Genomic DNA, 13,676 nt, shown 5'->3' with positions numbered 1-13,676 from the left:
AGTATTTATGGTCCACATATGAATAAATGATGTGAATAAACAGCACAGATAAAGGACCAACGTCCTGCTCTACACGTGACGCCCACACGGCCGAAGGTCGCCGCCGCCACAGCGCGTTTAGAGTGCGGCCGGAGGATCGACGTCAGAGCGGCTCTGATGGGTCTGGTGCTGGTCCGAGCGTCAGTCTGGTCGACAGAGCAGGTGTCCTTAGCGATGCACCACTGCGCTCTTGGATCTCTGCTTCTCGGAACGGGGGGGGGGGGGGGCAAAGTTAGAGTCTGGTTCTGGCTGTAAATGCAGTCGTGGTTACTGCCGCTCTTTGTTTGTCTGTGTCTATCTGCTGGAATGTGGGGGGGTCGCCAAAGTGGAGGTAAGCGGAGCTGTGTGCCTCCGCCTGCCTCTGCCGACTCTGCTGAAACTTGTTTGAATGCACCTAATTTCTTTGCTCCAGTGCAGCAGACTCCTGCACTCGTTATTTTGGGGATGATCAAAACACTGCAGCGATATCAGAAGATCGGCGGCGAGCCCAGCCGAGGAGAAACTAAGCAGAGGAAGATGTACTTAGTTAAGACCGTGCCTCTGCCCCCCTGCTGGGCTTCAGCTACACGGTATATAAATAACCATTATGAATCACGCTGTTTTGTCTCACCCCGCCGTTTCTCAAACGAGATCCAGTTTCCATTTAGCCGCGGTGGCGATGAGCGAGCCTCCTGCAACGTTTGAACAATCCCACAAAATAAAATGTGTTTATCTTTCCCGCTAACTGGACATTCGGTGGCTCCGACTTTACGTTTCAACTCGTGCCTACGAGAGACGACGTCCGAGAGGTCTGTCGTCGAAGGGACCCGAGAAGCTCGCACGTTTTCCTCTTTGGCGCCGGTTCAGAGGCCGCCGTGGCAGATTACGCAAACTTTACACCGTGGCAAATCCGCCCTTAGACCGTGCATCTTAAACCTTGTAGCAAAAATCAGGCCTCCATTCAGAGACGCTCCTTTGTAGAACTTAAATACATCCCAATGTGTCCATCAACAAAAGCCCCCGCCCTTCCTCCTCGCTCTCCGTGACACTTTAAGTTCGGGATTGTTCGGCGGGCCTGTGGGTGGGATTTTCATTCTCTGCCATTCTTCCTTTATTTTGCTCCTTCCTTTGGAGCATTAGGGCGACCAGCCATTGAACTACAAGCGCTACTATAAAAATTAATCAGGATTAAAATGACCTCACACACAAAATTAAAGTTCCCCAATGTACACAATAAGGGCCTGTATCTTTTTTAAGACATGCTCAGCTTCCTTGGGAACAGGATTGTTTCTTGACAAAGTGGTCTCTGCTCAACAATGAGCACCTTTCAGACACACACAGGGTCTGCCTTTAGAGCTGCAGGGAGAGACGGATTTCACATATCAATCAAAAGGGGGGGTGGGGGGGTCCTCGTTTGGCCAGAGTGGTCCTTCAGAAACCGCGAACGCATCTGAATGGGGGATATGCGTTTCTCTCTTACCACTATTCATAATCACAGAGGACACGGGCGCGGCAGAGAGGGAGGGGATTCCTCTTAACGCCGTTTTTTTTTTGCACTTGTGTTTCCCTGTACAGGGGGCTGCACAGCTCCTGAGGCTGGCCCTGGTGCACAGACTGTACAATATTAGGGAAAAGTGTCTTTGTGAAGAGGAAACAGTGTTCAGTGTGTGTGCAAGCACACGCATTCAGCCACCCACCGCGCCGGCCGTGCACGCCGCCGCCGCTAATCATGCTGAAAACGAATAAGGTGTCGGAGCAGGTAATTATTAAAACACCTCAACCCACATATAAGCTACACAGAGCACATTAAACACAGTGTCTTATAGTGGGGCTGTTTCTTTGACAGCTCTATTTATGGGCACACCTTAAAGGTCGCGTTATTAGGTCAGCGGCTTCCCCTCCTGCTCGTATTCAGATCATCTCTGACTCACGCCAGCGCAGACACACTCTGCCTGATTAAACCCGGTCGCTGATGACTCGCTCGTGGTCATGCCGACACCTTTCGCCTGTAAGAGCGTTCATTTAAAAGTAGCGCCCTACCCAGACCCGACCCTGACCCTGTGCAGTCACAATAAGCCTCAACAACCAATCAAAGACAATATCAGTGCAAAACAAGCTCGCGGGGCGTTCCCACCTGAGCGCTCGTCGCATTGTCCCAGATTTGAATTTTTTATAAATCATTTAAGAAAGAAATTCAGAGATGAATATTAACCCATTTCTTTAAAGCGACGCCCACAGTATGGCGATGAACACAACATCATTGCAGATTAACATTTCAAAACGCAGTCTGTGTTTTCTCCCTTTGATGGATCATCAGAGCACCGACAGGGGAAACCTGGGAGGTTACCGCCCCCCCGCTCGCTCCGCGCCTCGTGGATTACATCATTCCTCTTTGCTCAGACCTCAGTCTGACATTAAAGTGTAAATGAAACAAAGTCTTAGTATTCATGTGGTGCATGTGTGCTATTTTTAAATTGGGGTGCTGTGAAAGTGTGGAATTGGGGACAAGGCAGCCTTGCACCGGGCCGTGACACAGACTTATGTTAAACCTAATTAGATCATGATAATAGCTTTAGGGCCCCAGTGATCAATGCTAGAGGTCTGTGGAGATGAACTTTCCTTAAGTTTCATGCCGCACGCCGGTCGTACTCAATTTTCTCACACACACACACACGTTCATGTTTCCATGGCTGCACAGAGCACCGCCTTAAAGCACCTGTGCATTCACGTTTTCAAATCTGGCCTCATAACAGATTTATGTGCTCATCACACACACGCACACACACACACACACACACACACACACACACACACACACACACACGCACACACACACACACACACACACACACACACACACACACACACACACACACACACACAGCTCAGTGGTGAATGAGCGCATGTGCTATAATAAACCAATCAGTCACCGATGGAGGAAGTGAATCATATCGATCATTACAATGCAGCGCGGCCTGGCACCCACCCAACTGCTGTTACACACAGCAGACCCACAAAAACTCGAACAACCGCAAAGGCCCCGCCCCCAAACCCGCAGGACTGGATTTGATTGGACTGGATAGTGTTTACTGGACCAGTTTGGAGTCAGAGTGATCGGCCTTCAGCTTCAGATATCTTTAAGGAAGGACCCGCTAGTCTCCATTTGTGAGGACGCCCTTTGATTGGCTCACGTGACAAATGTGGCTGAGACCATTCGGCGTGAACGAGTCCCTCGTGACGAATTAAAAAGCGATAAGAGCCCGTCAGCTTTCTCAAAAAGAACGGCCTCTGATTGGTCTCTCTGCAAACTGAGTCACTTCCACCCATAAAGGTTCCCACGGTGGACTCACAGCATCCTTCGCCAGCCACGCCCAAAGTGTCAGAGCTGCCATGGCGGCGCGGAGGTGCTCTGCTGGATTTGACTTCGAGCTTTAATAACATGTAATTAAGATCCTGCTGCAGCAGTACATGGAGCACGCCTGTGATGGGTTCCTTAATAACGGGGAATCATGAAGCCTGTTCGGCATCACCTGAATCCTCCGAGCCGCGCCCATAATGCGATTGTTCAATGCACCCGTAATGCGTCCAAATCACAAAAAAACACTTGCTGATTGGGAGCTGTTTTCCATTAGCAACCTTATGGAGGAGTCTAGTTTACAGCTAACAGACTCCTTGGATCACTCTCGCTGAAGACAAAGAGGATTCCTCACGCCTCCATTACTAACTAATGTAATTTGTGTAATGTAATATTTTAACGTGTCTGCGTCTGCTGACATGCTAGCTAGCTAGCTTGTGATTAGGCTAGATACAGGAAGCTGTGGGAATCCCTGTGCATATCAGCTGAGGTTGTATCAGTTGTTGAATTTCATCGCTCCACCCTAAGTGCTTCGCCCTACGCCGGCTGAGGAGACAGAAGTACTGACTGAAAACGTGTTTGCTTGTATTATTTTCCTGTTGTGCACTCTGTGATTACCGTCAGAGAAAAATTAACCTGCGTATGTGAGCCTCATCGCTTTTTGAATGCCCAAAGTAGTACCGAGCCCTCAGCTGTGGTGTGGGGTTTCTCAGAAAATCAGATGATGGCGACGAGACTTTGTGAGCCACTGCTACCACGCGGCGTTATTTACCCGATACGCCAGCGTTGAAGCCAAAGAACAACGTTCGACTGCCGCCGTTTCCCTGAAGGTCCACGTTAGAAATACATGAAACCAGTTCAGGTAAAGTCCTGTACTGGCTGCAGACCAGTCGCTAACCAGTGTGTTCACATCAGGAAGGTGTCAGCCATAAAGGGCTGTTGGTCAGGCTGAGGAGCATCAAAGAGCATCCAATCAAACTGCTTCATGTATAACCTTAGGCAGCAGATTGGTTAGCCTGCTGCCATCAAACACATCTGTGTCAACGAGAACGCCGTGACTTGTCAGCCTAAATAACCCGAACCTGGCTGAGGTTGGAGCCAAGCAGCTTCAGAGTGACGGGTCGGTCCCAGCCAGGCCTCTGCATCTACAGCAACAGGAGGACGCACACACGGCGTGAGTTTAAGCCGACCGATGGCCATCTCTGAGTGCTTTGCGTGTTTGTTTTGGTTGCTGTAGTTGCGGTTGGGGAGGAACTCATCACACCTGAAGTGGACGGCAGATGAATAATTTAGCGAGCGGCCGGCGTAGTCCGTGGTCGTCTCTGTGTGCTGATAAAACAAGCCGCCCAGAGGAAGGTGTCCCGGATGATGTAAAGAGCTGCTGAAACCCTCCGACAAATAAAATGATTTAAGAGAGAAACTCCCTGAAAGAAACGGCGTCCCTCGGCTCTGCGCTGAATGCGAGGTGTTAAGCTTTCTGTGGCGACATCTATCTCTCGCCACCACCTTGAGGGCATCTTTTAAGCAGAGGAATTTAGCCATTACGTGGCATTAACCTCATTAGAAAACACTCTTTAGCTGCTCCAAGATAAAATTGATTTACAGCTGCCATTTCCACCGCTGCTCTCGATCAATGGTTAAACTATCCCCTTTATGGCCCCGTGCACACTCTCTGCTCTTTTCTCCAGTTTTCTTTAACTGCTCTTTAATTTCATTCCCCCGTCCACTCTTGTCCTTGTGCCAGGTACACATTCGCTGACAGGAACAGAGCCCGTCTCTGCACCCCAGTGGGACCGTTCTGGACTCACTATCACATCTCTGGCACAAAGTATTTCTGAGATAAAACAAGTTCATCTCAACCTGATAAACATCTTGCTGAAGTTTTAGTTTAGGGTTGCTGTAGCTGCTGACGGAGTGGCGAGCCTGCGCAGCTGCATGGCCGTGTTTGCAGGGATTAAGGTCTAGATGCGCTGGTACAGATTTGGGGTTAGACTGGTCCAAAGTCTGCCACAGACGAGCTTAAATGCTGAGAGTGTTCTTTGGTTTCTGGCCTTAAACTGTGACTTGAACATCAGCCCTGCTGGGTAGGCCTCTTAAATCTAATTATAATAGCACTAATGAACCAGTGTTAGAAATAAAATCTTAGAATTTCACTCACCTAAACTGGAGCTCCGCCTTCTTGGACGGCCTGCTAGTACAGTGACCTCACAGCAGCCATATTATTGGTCACATGTTGTCATTAAAAATGCTCCAACAGCACAAACACGTTGCAGTTAGCTCAGACAGCTAGCAGCTACAGCCACCTGTGCCACCATGCACCTGTCAGTCAAAGAGGCCACGCCCCTAACATGTAAACTCAGTTTAAACAGCTGAGTGACAGAAACATCCTCCTCTGTAGACGTGCTGTGTATTCGGCTGTAAACGTGTTTATTTCTGCTGGAAAGGAGCCTGTGGGGACCAACTCACTGCTGCCTCTGCTGGATGTCAGAGGAACTGCAGCATTTGTCACTTTCAGCTCTGGAGTTTGAGACGGCGCTCAAAGCTCCGCATGAAGCTGATCTGTGGACTCATTGCACTGAGACGGGTCTCTGCAGGTGCTTTGATGAGAAGATTTTGGTCATTTCAAGCTACATGTTTGAGAAGGCACGTCACACTTTGCTGTGTCCACACGAAGTGGATGTAAGAGGCCGTGTACAGGTTAGCCAAGCAGAAAAGCCACACTCCGTGTGCCCGCGTGGCCCAAAGTCGAGGTTTGCCTGCCCACTTCTGACAGCTCAGGTTTATGCGGACGTTTAAGCAAATCACACAACGCTGTATTTCTTTGACCGATCGATACGACCACCATTCCAGCTTTCCTTACTTCCCTCCCTCCTCCTTTCTCATCTCCCTCTGTCTGAGAGAATTGATCCGCACGCGTGGAGTGATATCAGCCGGCAGATAGAGCGATACGCCCCGCTCCCTCCCCGGCCCTCCTTTCACCACACTTCTGACACATAAATAAAATATGTGGCCTTTTTGTTTCGATTCACCGCCGTGTTAGTTCTGAGAAAAGAATATGGCGCGCAGGGCTCACACGGAGCTGTTGGTAGACAAGAGGGAGCTGAGAGCCGGCTGGTTGCCATCACTCACTGTTCACAGGCACTCTCCAAAATCCCCTGAACTTTCCGACATACGCATTTGTTAGAGTGACGCAGTCAGAGTCTGAAGAATGGCATCAGAAAATTAATGTGAGCACTAAATTATTCAGACGTTTTTTGCCATAATTCCTGACTTTACAACGGCACACTGCTGCACACACACACACACACATCTATATATTCCCAGTGCCATCTGAATTATTGCAGATCCGTTTAGTGTCGGCATCCAAAATTGGCAGAGGAGAGCACGAGAGGTGATGTGAGGAGAGTTCAGCCCCCCACCCCAGCCCCTGTCCCCACTTTAATACCAGCTGAAATAAATCTGCATGTATCGGGCCTGCTGTTAACACACCAACGCAACATGTTCCTCTACACCTCGGCTAGATGTTCCCGATATGGGGCAAAGGCATTTCTGCAGCTGCACAACAAATATCTGCTAGGTGAACTAACCTCGCATCCTCGGAGCGTCGGGCCGGCCCGACCGGCCTGACCCGCCCCCTCACCTTTATGTCAGGTCACACACACGGGCGTATTGATGTTACGTAACGCAGGCCGGCCACGCACCGGCAGAGACGGCTGAGATAGCAGAGGTGCGACGCAGCAGCTTGGACTTGGAGGACCACGACACCGGCTCGCTAACGGGATTACAGAGGAATTATCTGTCGATATGCTCATGCAGTCTCTCGCATGTCCAACTGCTCAGCAAGCGACACCATCGTCATCATCACCCCATACACGCAACATCATAATGGGCTCAGCAGAGACTTCCCCTCCTCTCCATCTTTTCTCTTCTCCTTCCTTCCTTCCTTCCTTCCTTCCTTCCTTCCTTCCTTCCTTCCTTCCTTCCTTCCTCCTGCACTTGAGCTTCACTCATTCACACCACACTGCTGCGACCTATAAATACCCAAACCACTCACAGTTATTCCCTCCACCTTCCCCGCCTCACTTCCTCTCCCCTGAAAGCCCTGAGTCACCTCAGACAGTCACCTCAGCAGGTGGGTGGGGGCGCTTTCTTAGACAGCGTGATGGTGACGGTGTGCTCAGCGCCGTAAGCCGGCTTCAGCTCCAATTCTACTTGCCGCTGATCAGGGAGCCCTGCGAGAGACAGAGAGAGAGATGAAAAAGTGCTGAGTCCGCCTCCAGAATCCCCTCCCCAGAAAGGGGTTCCCCCCACGCCCCTGGAAAAAGGAGGGGGGTGAGTTGATGCCCTCACACCTGTGCGGTCACTGACTGCTCGGACAGTCAGAATATAACTTTCTCCGTCCTTCAGCCTGAAACACATCCAACCCAAGCTTTATTTATCCGAACAATCCAAATGTGGCGGCAGAACCCGATCGAGGAAATTTTACTTTTACAGTTTGCTTATGTCAGAAATTCGCATGTAATTAAATTAAAGTCAATTTTGGTTTCTTTTTTAAAAAGTGCTGTTAGTTAAAGTAGAAAGTGAGACTGACGCTGAGGTGGATGATTTGGGACACTTCAGTACGAGTGGTGGTTTGACCACCGTTAGCACAGACGCTGCACAGGCAGCGAGCGCCTCACTCACTCGCACAGCCAGTCGTTAGCTCTATGAGCAGCCTGAAACCTCAGCTCCGTCCGTCTCCCATATGAAACACACGTTTCATGTTTGGCTTTTAAACCCAGTTTCAGAACAGTTCACATGTCATCTTAAATAAAATCATAAAGCCCACCATCACTGAGGGACGTCAGACAAAATGTGCTTCCCTGTAAGATCACGCGGGGCCAGACATGGTAACTCCAACATCACCTCCAATTAAAAATGAAAACGCCAAACTTCAAAATCCCAATCCTGACCGACGGGCGGCGTCTCGGCCCTCTGCTGACAGAGTGCACGGAGACGCTGATTCCAACAGGTTCCTTCACTCAGACTGGCTGTAATGTTGTTTCTTCATGGGAGCAAAGATAATGCCGGTGATATGAAGTTACTGATACTGTAAAGCAAAGCTGCTTCTCGCTCTCAGGTTCAGACCGAAGCCCTGCACATTAAGGCTTTAAAGGAGCAACCAGCTCCTGCACAGAGCTGCAGATCCATATTTCATGCAGCAGATATCCAGGTCATTAAGCAACATTCTGACACCTCTGTTATTTACTACCCCGAGCGCTTTCCTACCTCGTTTAATCAGACTTTACTAAAAGCCGCTGACTCAGAGAGAAACCTTCTTTCTTTCTTTCTCTGTGCTCTGTTTATGTTTATCTCCTCGCTGCGTTCTGCTGCATTCGCCGCCTTCCTCGCCTTCTCTTTGCTTACTTACTCATATCTTTCAAAATGTCTATTTCACACGGGGCTGGGGGGGCAGAGACACAGATCACAAAAGAGCAAATAGGGGGGCGAGGGGGATGAGGGGGGTGCTCCCAGCCAGCGGTCGGGTGATAAACTTGTAAGCGCCTCACCAAACACACGCCCTCGCCGTCCCCACGCCGATGTGTTAACCAGCCAAGTGCACCGTTTTCTCCTCAGAGGAGGGTTACCTTCGATTTTCTCTGCTGGGAAGGGAGCTGGCAGGGGGGGGGGGTCAGCTCAATACAAGTTACCTTTAATGGGCGAATCAGGACGCAGAGCTTCAGGAAACAAGAAGGGGCAAGTGTGTGTGTGTGGGGGGGGTAGCAGTAGGGGTCAGGGGTCAAGAGCCGATCAACACATACACACAAACAAACGCTTACACACACACACACACACACACACACACACACACACACACACACACCACCACCACCATCCCCGCTAAATGAAACTTGGATGTAATATTGTTCTTGTCACCACGGCCATCTGATGTCCACACACACACACACACACACACACACACACACACACACACACACACACTCACACACACACAAAAGGTGTAGTGAAGCTACACATTCATGAGCACCAGCCTTCCACACACCCCCACCCATTCCCCTTCTCTAGCACACACACACACACACACACACACACACACACACACACACACACACACACTGCAGGATAAGACATGAGGAAATGGATGCCCATGTTTTGTGGGACCACCTGTTCATCCTGGATACAAGTCTGAGAACCCAGTAAGGGTTAACCCTCTTTGTGGGAGGGAGCCAGGAACGTGTGTGTGTGTGTGTGTGTGTGAGAGCGCTGGCACCGCCCCATCTGAAACGTGCCCCATGAGTGGCAGACTGGCTCAGGCTGTCCGGCTGGGAGGGAACAGAGCCCACTGCTGGACCACCTCCCCAGCAACACACACACACACACACACACGCGCACACACACACACACACACACACACACACACACACGCGTAATCCTTTCTATGGGGAGCATCTTTGCTCTCCATCACTACCTGCTCGCCAAAGAAAAAGAAAGGAAGAACAAAAGGAGGAGGACAAGTTGGTTTGCGGTCGAGTGTTTGGATCTAATATTAAACTATATAAAAATCAAACCCCACAAATGATTCATGCGTTCACATGACCCCTGGTTCTTTTTCAGCACAATGCATGAAACAAGGCAAAGCACTGGAGATGAGCTCGGCCACACGAGTTCTTCAGAGGAAACCGATCCAGCGACCTCACTCAGGTTAGAAGAAAACAGAATCAGGTTTCCTGATTCACGCCTCAAAATTACTCTAAAAACAGGGAAGCATTCAGCTCTGCTTACTCCATCGATAAAGACAAACACAACTAGAGAAATTAGTTTTATATAAAGTCCTCACGTCTATACTGTATACACAGGAAAAGTTATTATCTCTTATTTATTCCAGATTCCAGCATCTTCACACTCTGCTCCACTGCTCATATAAATATAAATATGCTGCTGTCTGTTATCTATTCTGTTACACTCAGAGCAAAGAAATAACCAGAGCGCAGGTCCTTTGTATGCGTCCACATACTTGTCAACAAAGTTGATTCTGATACTGATTAAAAAATAAAAACAGAGGGAGGAAGCCACTCAGCCAGCTGACTGTGGTTAGGACAGGAAGATGGAGGACGAGGGTTAAACTGTCCGCAGTGAAAGCTGAAGGTTTCACAGAGAGTCTAAAGGCGAGCTGCACGTGAGCAGAGCCAATGGCGAGACCGAGAACAACCGATGACATGTTTATTTCTATAAAGGCAGAAACAGAGACCTGCAGCAGCCTCGTGAAACATCGGAAATACCAGAAACACCAGAAACATTGGAAACATCAGAAACATCGGAAACATCAGAAACACCAGAAACATCGGAAACACCAGAAACACCAGAAACACCGGAAACACCGAAAACATCAGAAACACCGGAAACACCGGAAACATCAGAAACACCGGAAACACCAGAAACATCAGAAATACCAGAAACATCGGAAACACCAGAAACACTGGAAACACCAGAAACACCGGAAACACCAGAAACACCAGAAACACCGGAAACATCAGAAACACCGGAAACATCAGAAACACCGGAAACACCAGAAACATCAGAAATACCAGAAACATCGGAAACACCAGAAACACTGGAAACACCAGAAACACCGGAAACATCAGAAACACCGGAAACATCAGAAACACCGGAAACATCAGAAACACCGGAAACACCAGAAACATCAGAAATACCAGAAACATCGGAAACACCAGAAACACCAGAAACACTGGAAACACCAGAAACATCGGAAACCCCAGAAACACCGGAAACATCGGAAACACCAGAAACATCGGAAACCCCAGAAATACCAGAAACATCGGAAACCCCAGAAACACCGGAAACATCGGAAACACCAGAAACATCGGAAACCCCAGAAATACCAGAAACATCGGAAACACCAGAAACATCGGAAACCCCAGAAACACCGGAAACATCGGAAACATCAGAAACACCAGAAACACCGGAAACCCCAGAAATACCAGAAACATCGGAAACACCAGAAACACCAGAAACACCGGAAACCCCAGAAATACCAGAAACATCGATACACCAGAAACATCAGAAATACCAGAAACACCGGAAACCCCAGAAATACCGGAAACATCAGAAACACCAGAAACATCAGAAACACCAGAAACACCGGAAACCCCAGAAATATCGGAAACATGGGAAACACCAGAAACACCAGAAACATCGGAAACACCAGAAACATCAGAAATACCAGAAACATCGGAAACACCAGAAACATCGGAAACATCAGAAATATCAGAAACATGGGAAACACCGGAAACATCGGAAACCCCAGAAATACCAGAAACATCGGAAACCCCAGAAACACCGGAAACATCAGAAATACCAGAAACACCGGAAACCCCAGAAATACCAGAAACATCGGAAACACCAGAAACACCGGAAACCCCAGAAATACCAGAAACATCGGAAACACCAGAAACCCCAGAAATACCAGAAACATCGGAAACACCACCAGAAACCCCAGAAATACCAGAAACATCGGAAACACCAGAAACACCAGAAACATCGGAAACCCCAGAAACACCGGAAACATCGGAAACATCAGAAACACCAGAAACACCAGAAACACCGGAAACCCCAGAAATACCAGAAACATCGGAAACACCAGAAACACCGGAAACCCCAGAAATACCAGAAACATCGGAAACACCAGAAACATCAGAAATACCAGAAACACCGGAAACCCCAGAAATACCAGAAACATCGGAAACACCAGAAACACCGGAAACCCCAGAAATACCAGAAACATCGGAAACACCAGAAACCCCAGAAATACCAGAAACATCGGAAACACCAGAAACACCAGAAACATTGGAAACACCAGAAACATCAGAAACACTGGAAACACCAGAAACATCAGAAAAACTGGAAACACCAGAAACATTGGAAACACCAGAAACACCGGAAACATCTGAAACCCCAGAAATACTGGAAACATTGGAAACACCGGAAACATCGGAAACAGAAATACCAGAAACATCGGAAACACCAGAAACATCAGAAACATCAGAAACATCAGAAACATCGGAATCACCGAAAACATCGGAAACACCAGAAACATCGGAAAAACCGGAAACATCAGAAACATTGGAAACATCAGAAACACCGGAAACATCTGAAACCCCAGAAATACCGGAAACATTGGAAACACCGGAAACATCGGAAACACCAGAAACACCAGAAACACCAGAAAAATTTGAAACACTGCAAATATCAAGAACATCAAAAACACGAGAAATATCAGAAACATTAGAAACATGGTCGATACATCGGGGGAAATGGCGTGCTTGTGGTGTCTACACAAACACAAGACTAACCCAAACTTAACCCCACGAGGTGAGGCCAGCGGGTTACAGGTGTGTGTGTTGGGGGGGGGGGGGGGGGGGGGGGTCCTGCCCACACCAACTGTTTCACACAAACACCTGAAGTATCTGAATCATGAATCTCATCGTTCTCCAAAGTGTCTACAAACCCCCCCACCCCACCCACCACCACCAACAAATAATCACCTCCTCACAGGAAGGCGAGGAGCATAAAAAAACAGCAATCTTGTCTTTAAACGAAAAGGGGAAAATATTTTAAGGGGCAATGAATTTCGTGGAGCTGAATAGGATGTTGGTACATGTTTTACTAAAGGAAATATAATGGCAGACTATTATTAGATCACATTAATCATGAGTGTGCCAAAGGCAGTGACAGCCGTGCTGAAAAGGATTGAAAACGCTGGTAATGGATATAAATTACCCATTGTGTGATAAAAGGATTTTTTCTTCACTAAGAAGGTAAAAAGGAATAAAAACACTAAGAGAGCCACTAAACGGTGTGTGTGTGTGTGTGTGTGTGTGTGTGTGTGTGTGTGTGTGTGTGTGTGTGTACATATTTATCTGTGTGTGTGAGTGTCCTGCTGCCTGCCTGCCTGTGTGTGTGTAACATGTAATAATACAGGGTTATCAGTGCGGGATTAAAATTTTAAGGGAATCAGATAGTGACAGTGAGGCCCTGCGTTTAAAGGCGTCTCTGACAGAAAAGAGCGAAGGATTAAAAACAGATTAAATTGGTTCATAGTGACGGAGATGAAAGGAAGGAAGGAAGGAGGAAGAGCGCGGGGGGAAGGAGAGAGTGCTTTGACAGAGGTCTGTCAGGCTTTTGGCACCGTGATAATGAGTCACATCTCCCATGCACTGTTATTTATCGCCGACTTGGCTCACAAACAAAAGATCAATAATTTTGAGCAAATCTAATGTTGTCC

The 13,676-nt window shown here is 48.3% G+C and overlaps 1 protein-coding gene across 7 annotated transcripts in view; it reads right to left on the bottom strand.

Annotated features, from left to right (window-relative positions):
• Nucleotides 1–13,676, bottom strand: part of znf536 (zinc finger protein 536) — a 219,823-nt gene that overhangs the window by 159,704 nt on the left and 46,443 nt on the right. For 2 of the 7 annotated variants that reach the window (XM_080301120.1, XM_026177499.2), the window contains exon 3: nt 7,498–7,605. The exons of 4 other annotated variants lie outside the window; for them this stretch is intronic. The gene's annotated coding sequence lies outside the window, so the exon portion shown is untranslated. Of the gene's footprint in view, nt 1–6,960; nt 7,435–7,497; nt 7,606–13,676 lie in introns of those variants that run through there. One more of the 7 variants, XM_080301123.1, reaches the window with a different exon arrangement.

The sequence above is a fragment of the Astatotilapia calliptera genome, chromosome 1, assembly GCF_964374335.1.
Source record: "Astatotilapia calliptera chromosome 1, fAstCal68.1, whole genome shotgun sequence".
Classification (NCBI taxonomy): Eukaryota; Metazoa; Chordata; class Actinopteri; order Cichliformes; family Cichlidae; genus Astatotilapia; species Astatotilapia calliptera.
Note: the sequence above shows the minus strand (reverse complement) of the source record. Positions and strands in the feature narration are given on the sequence as shown.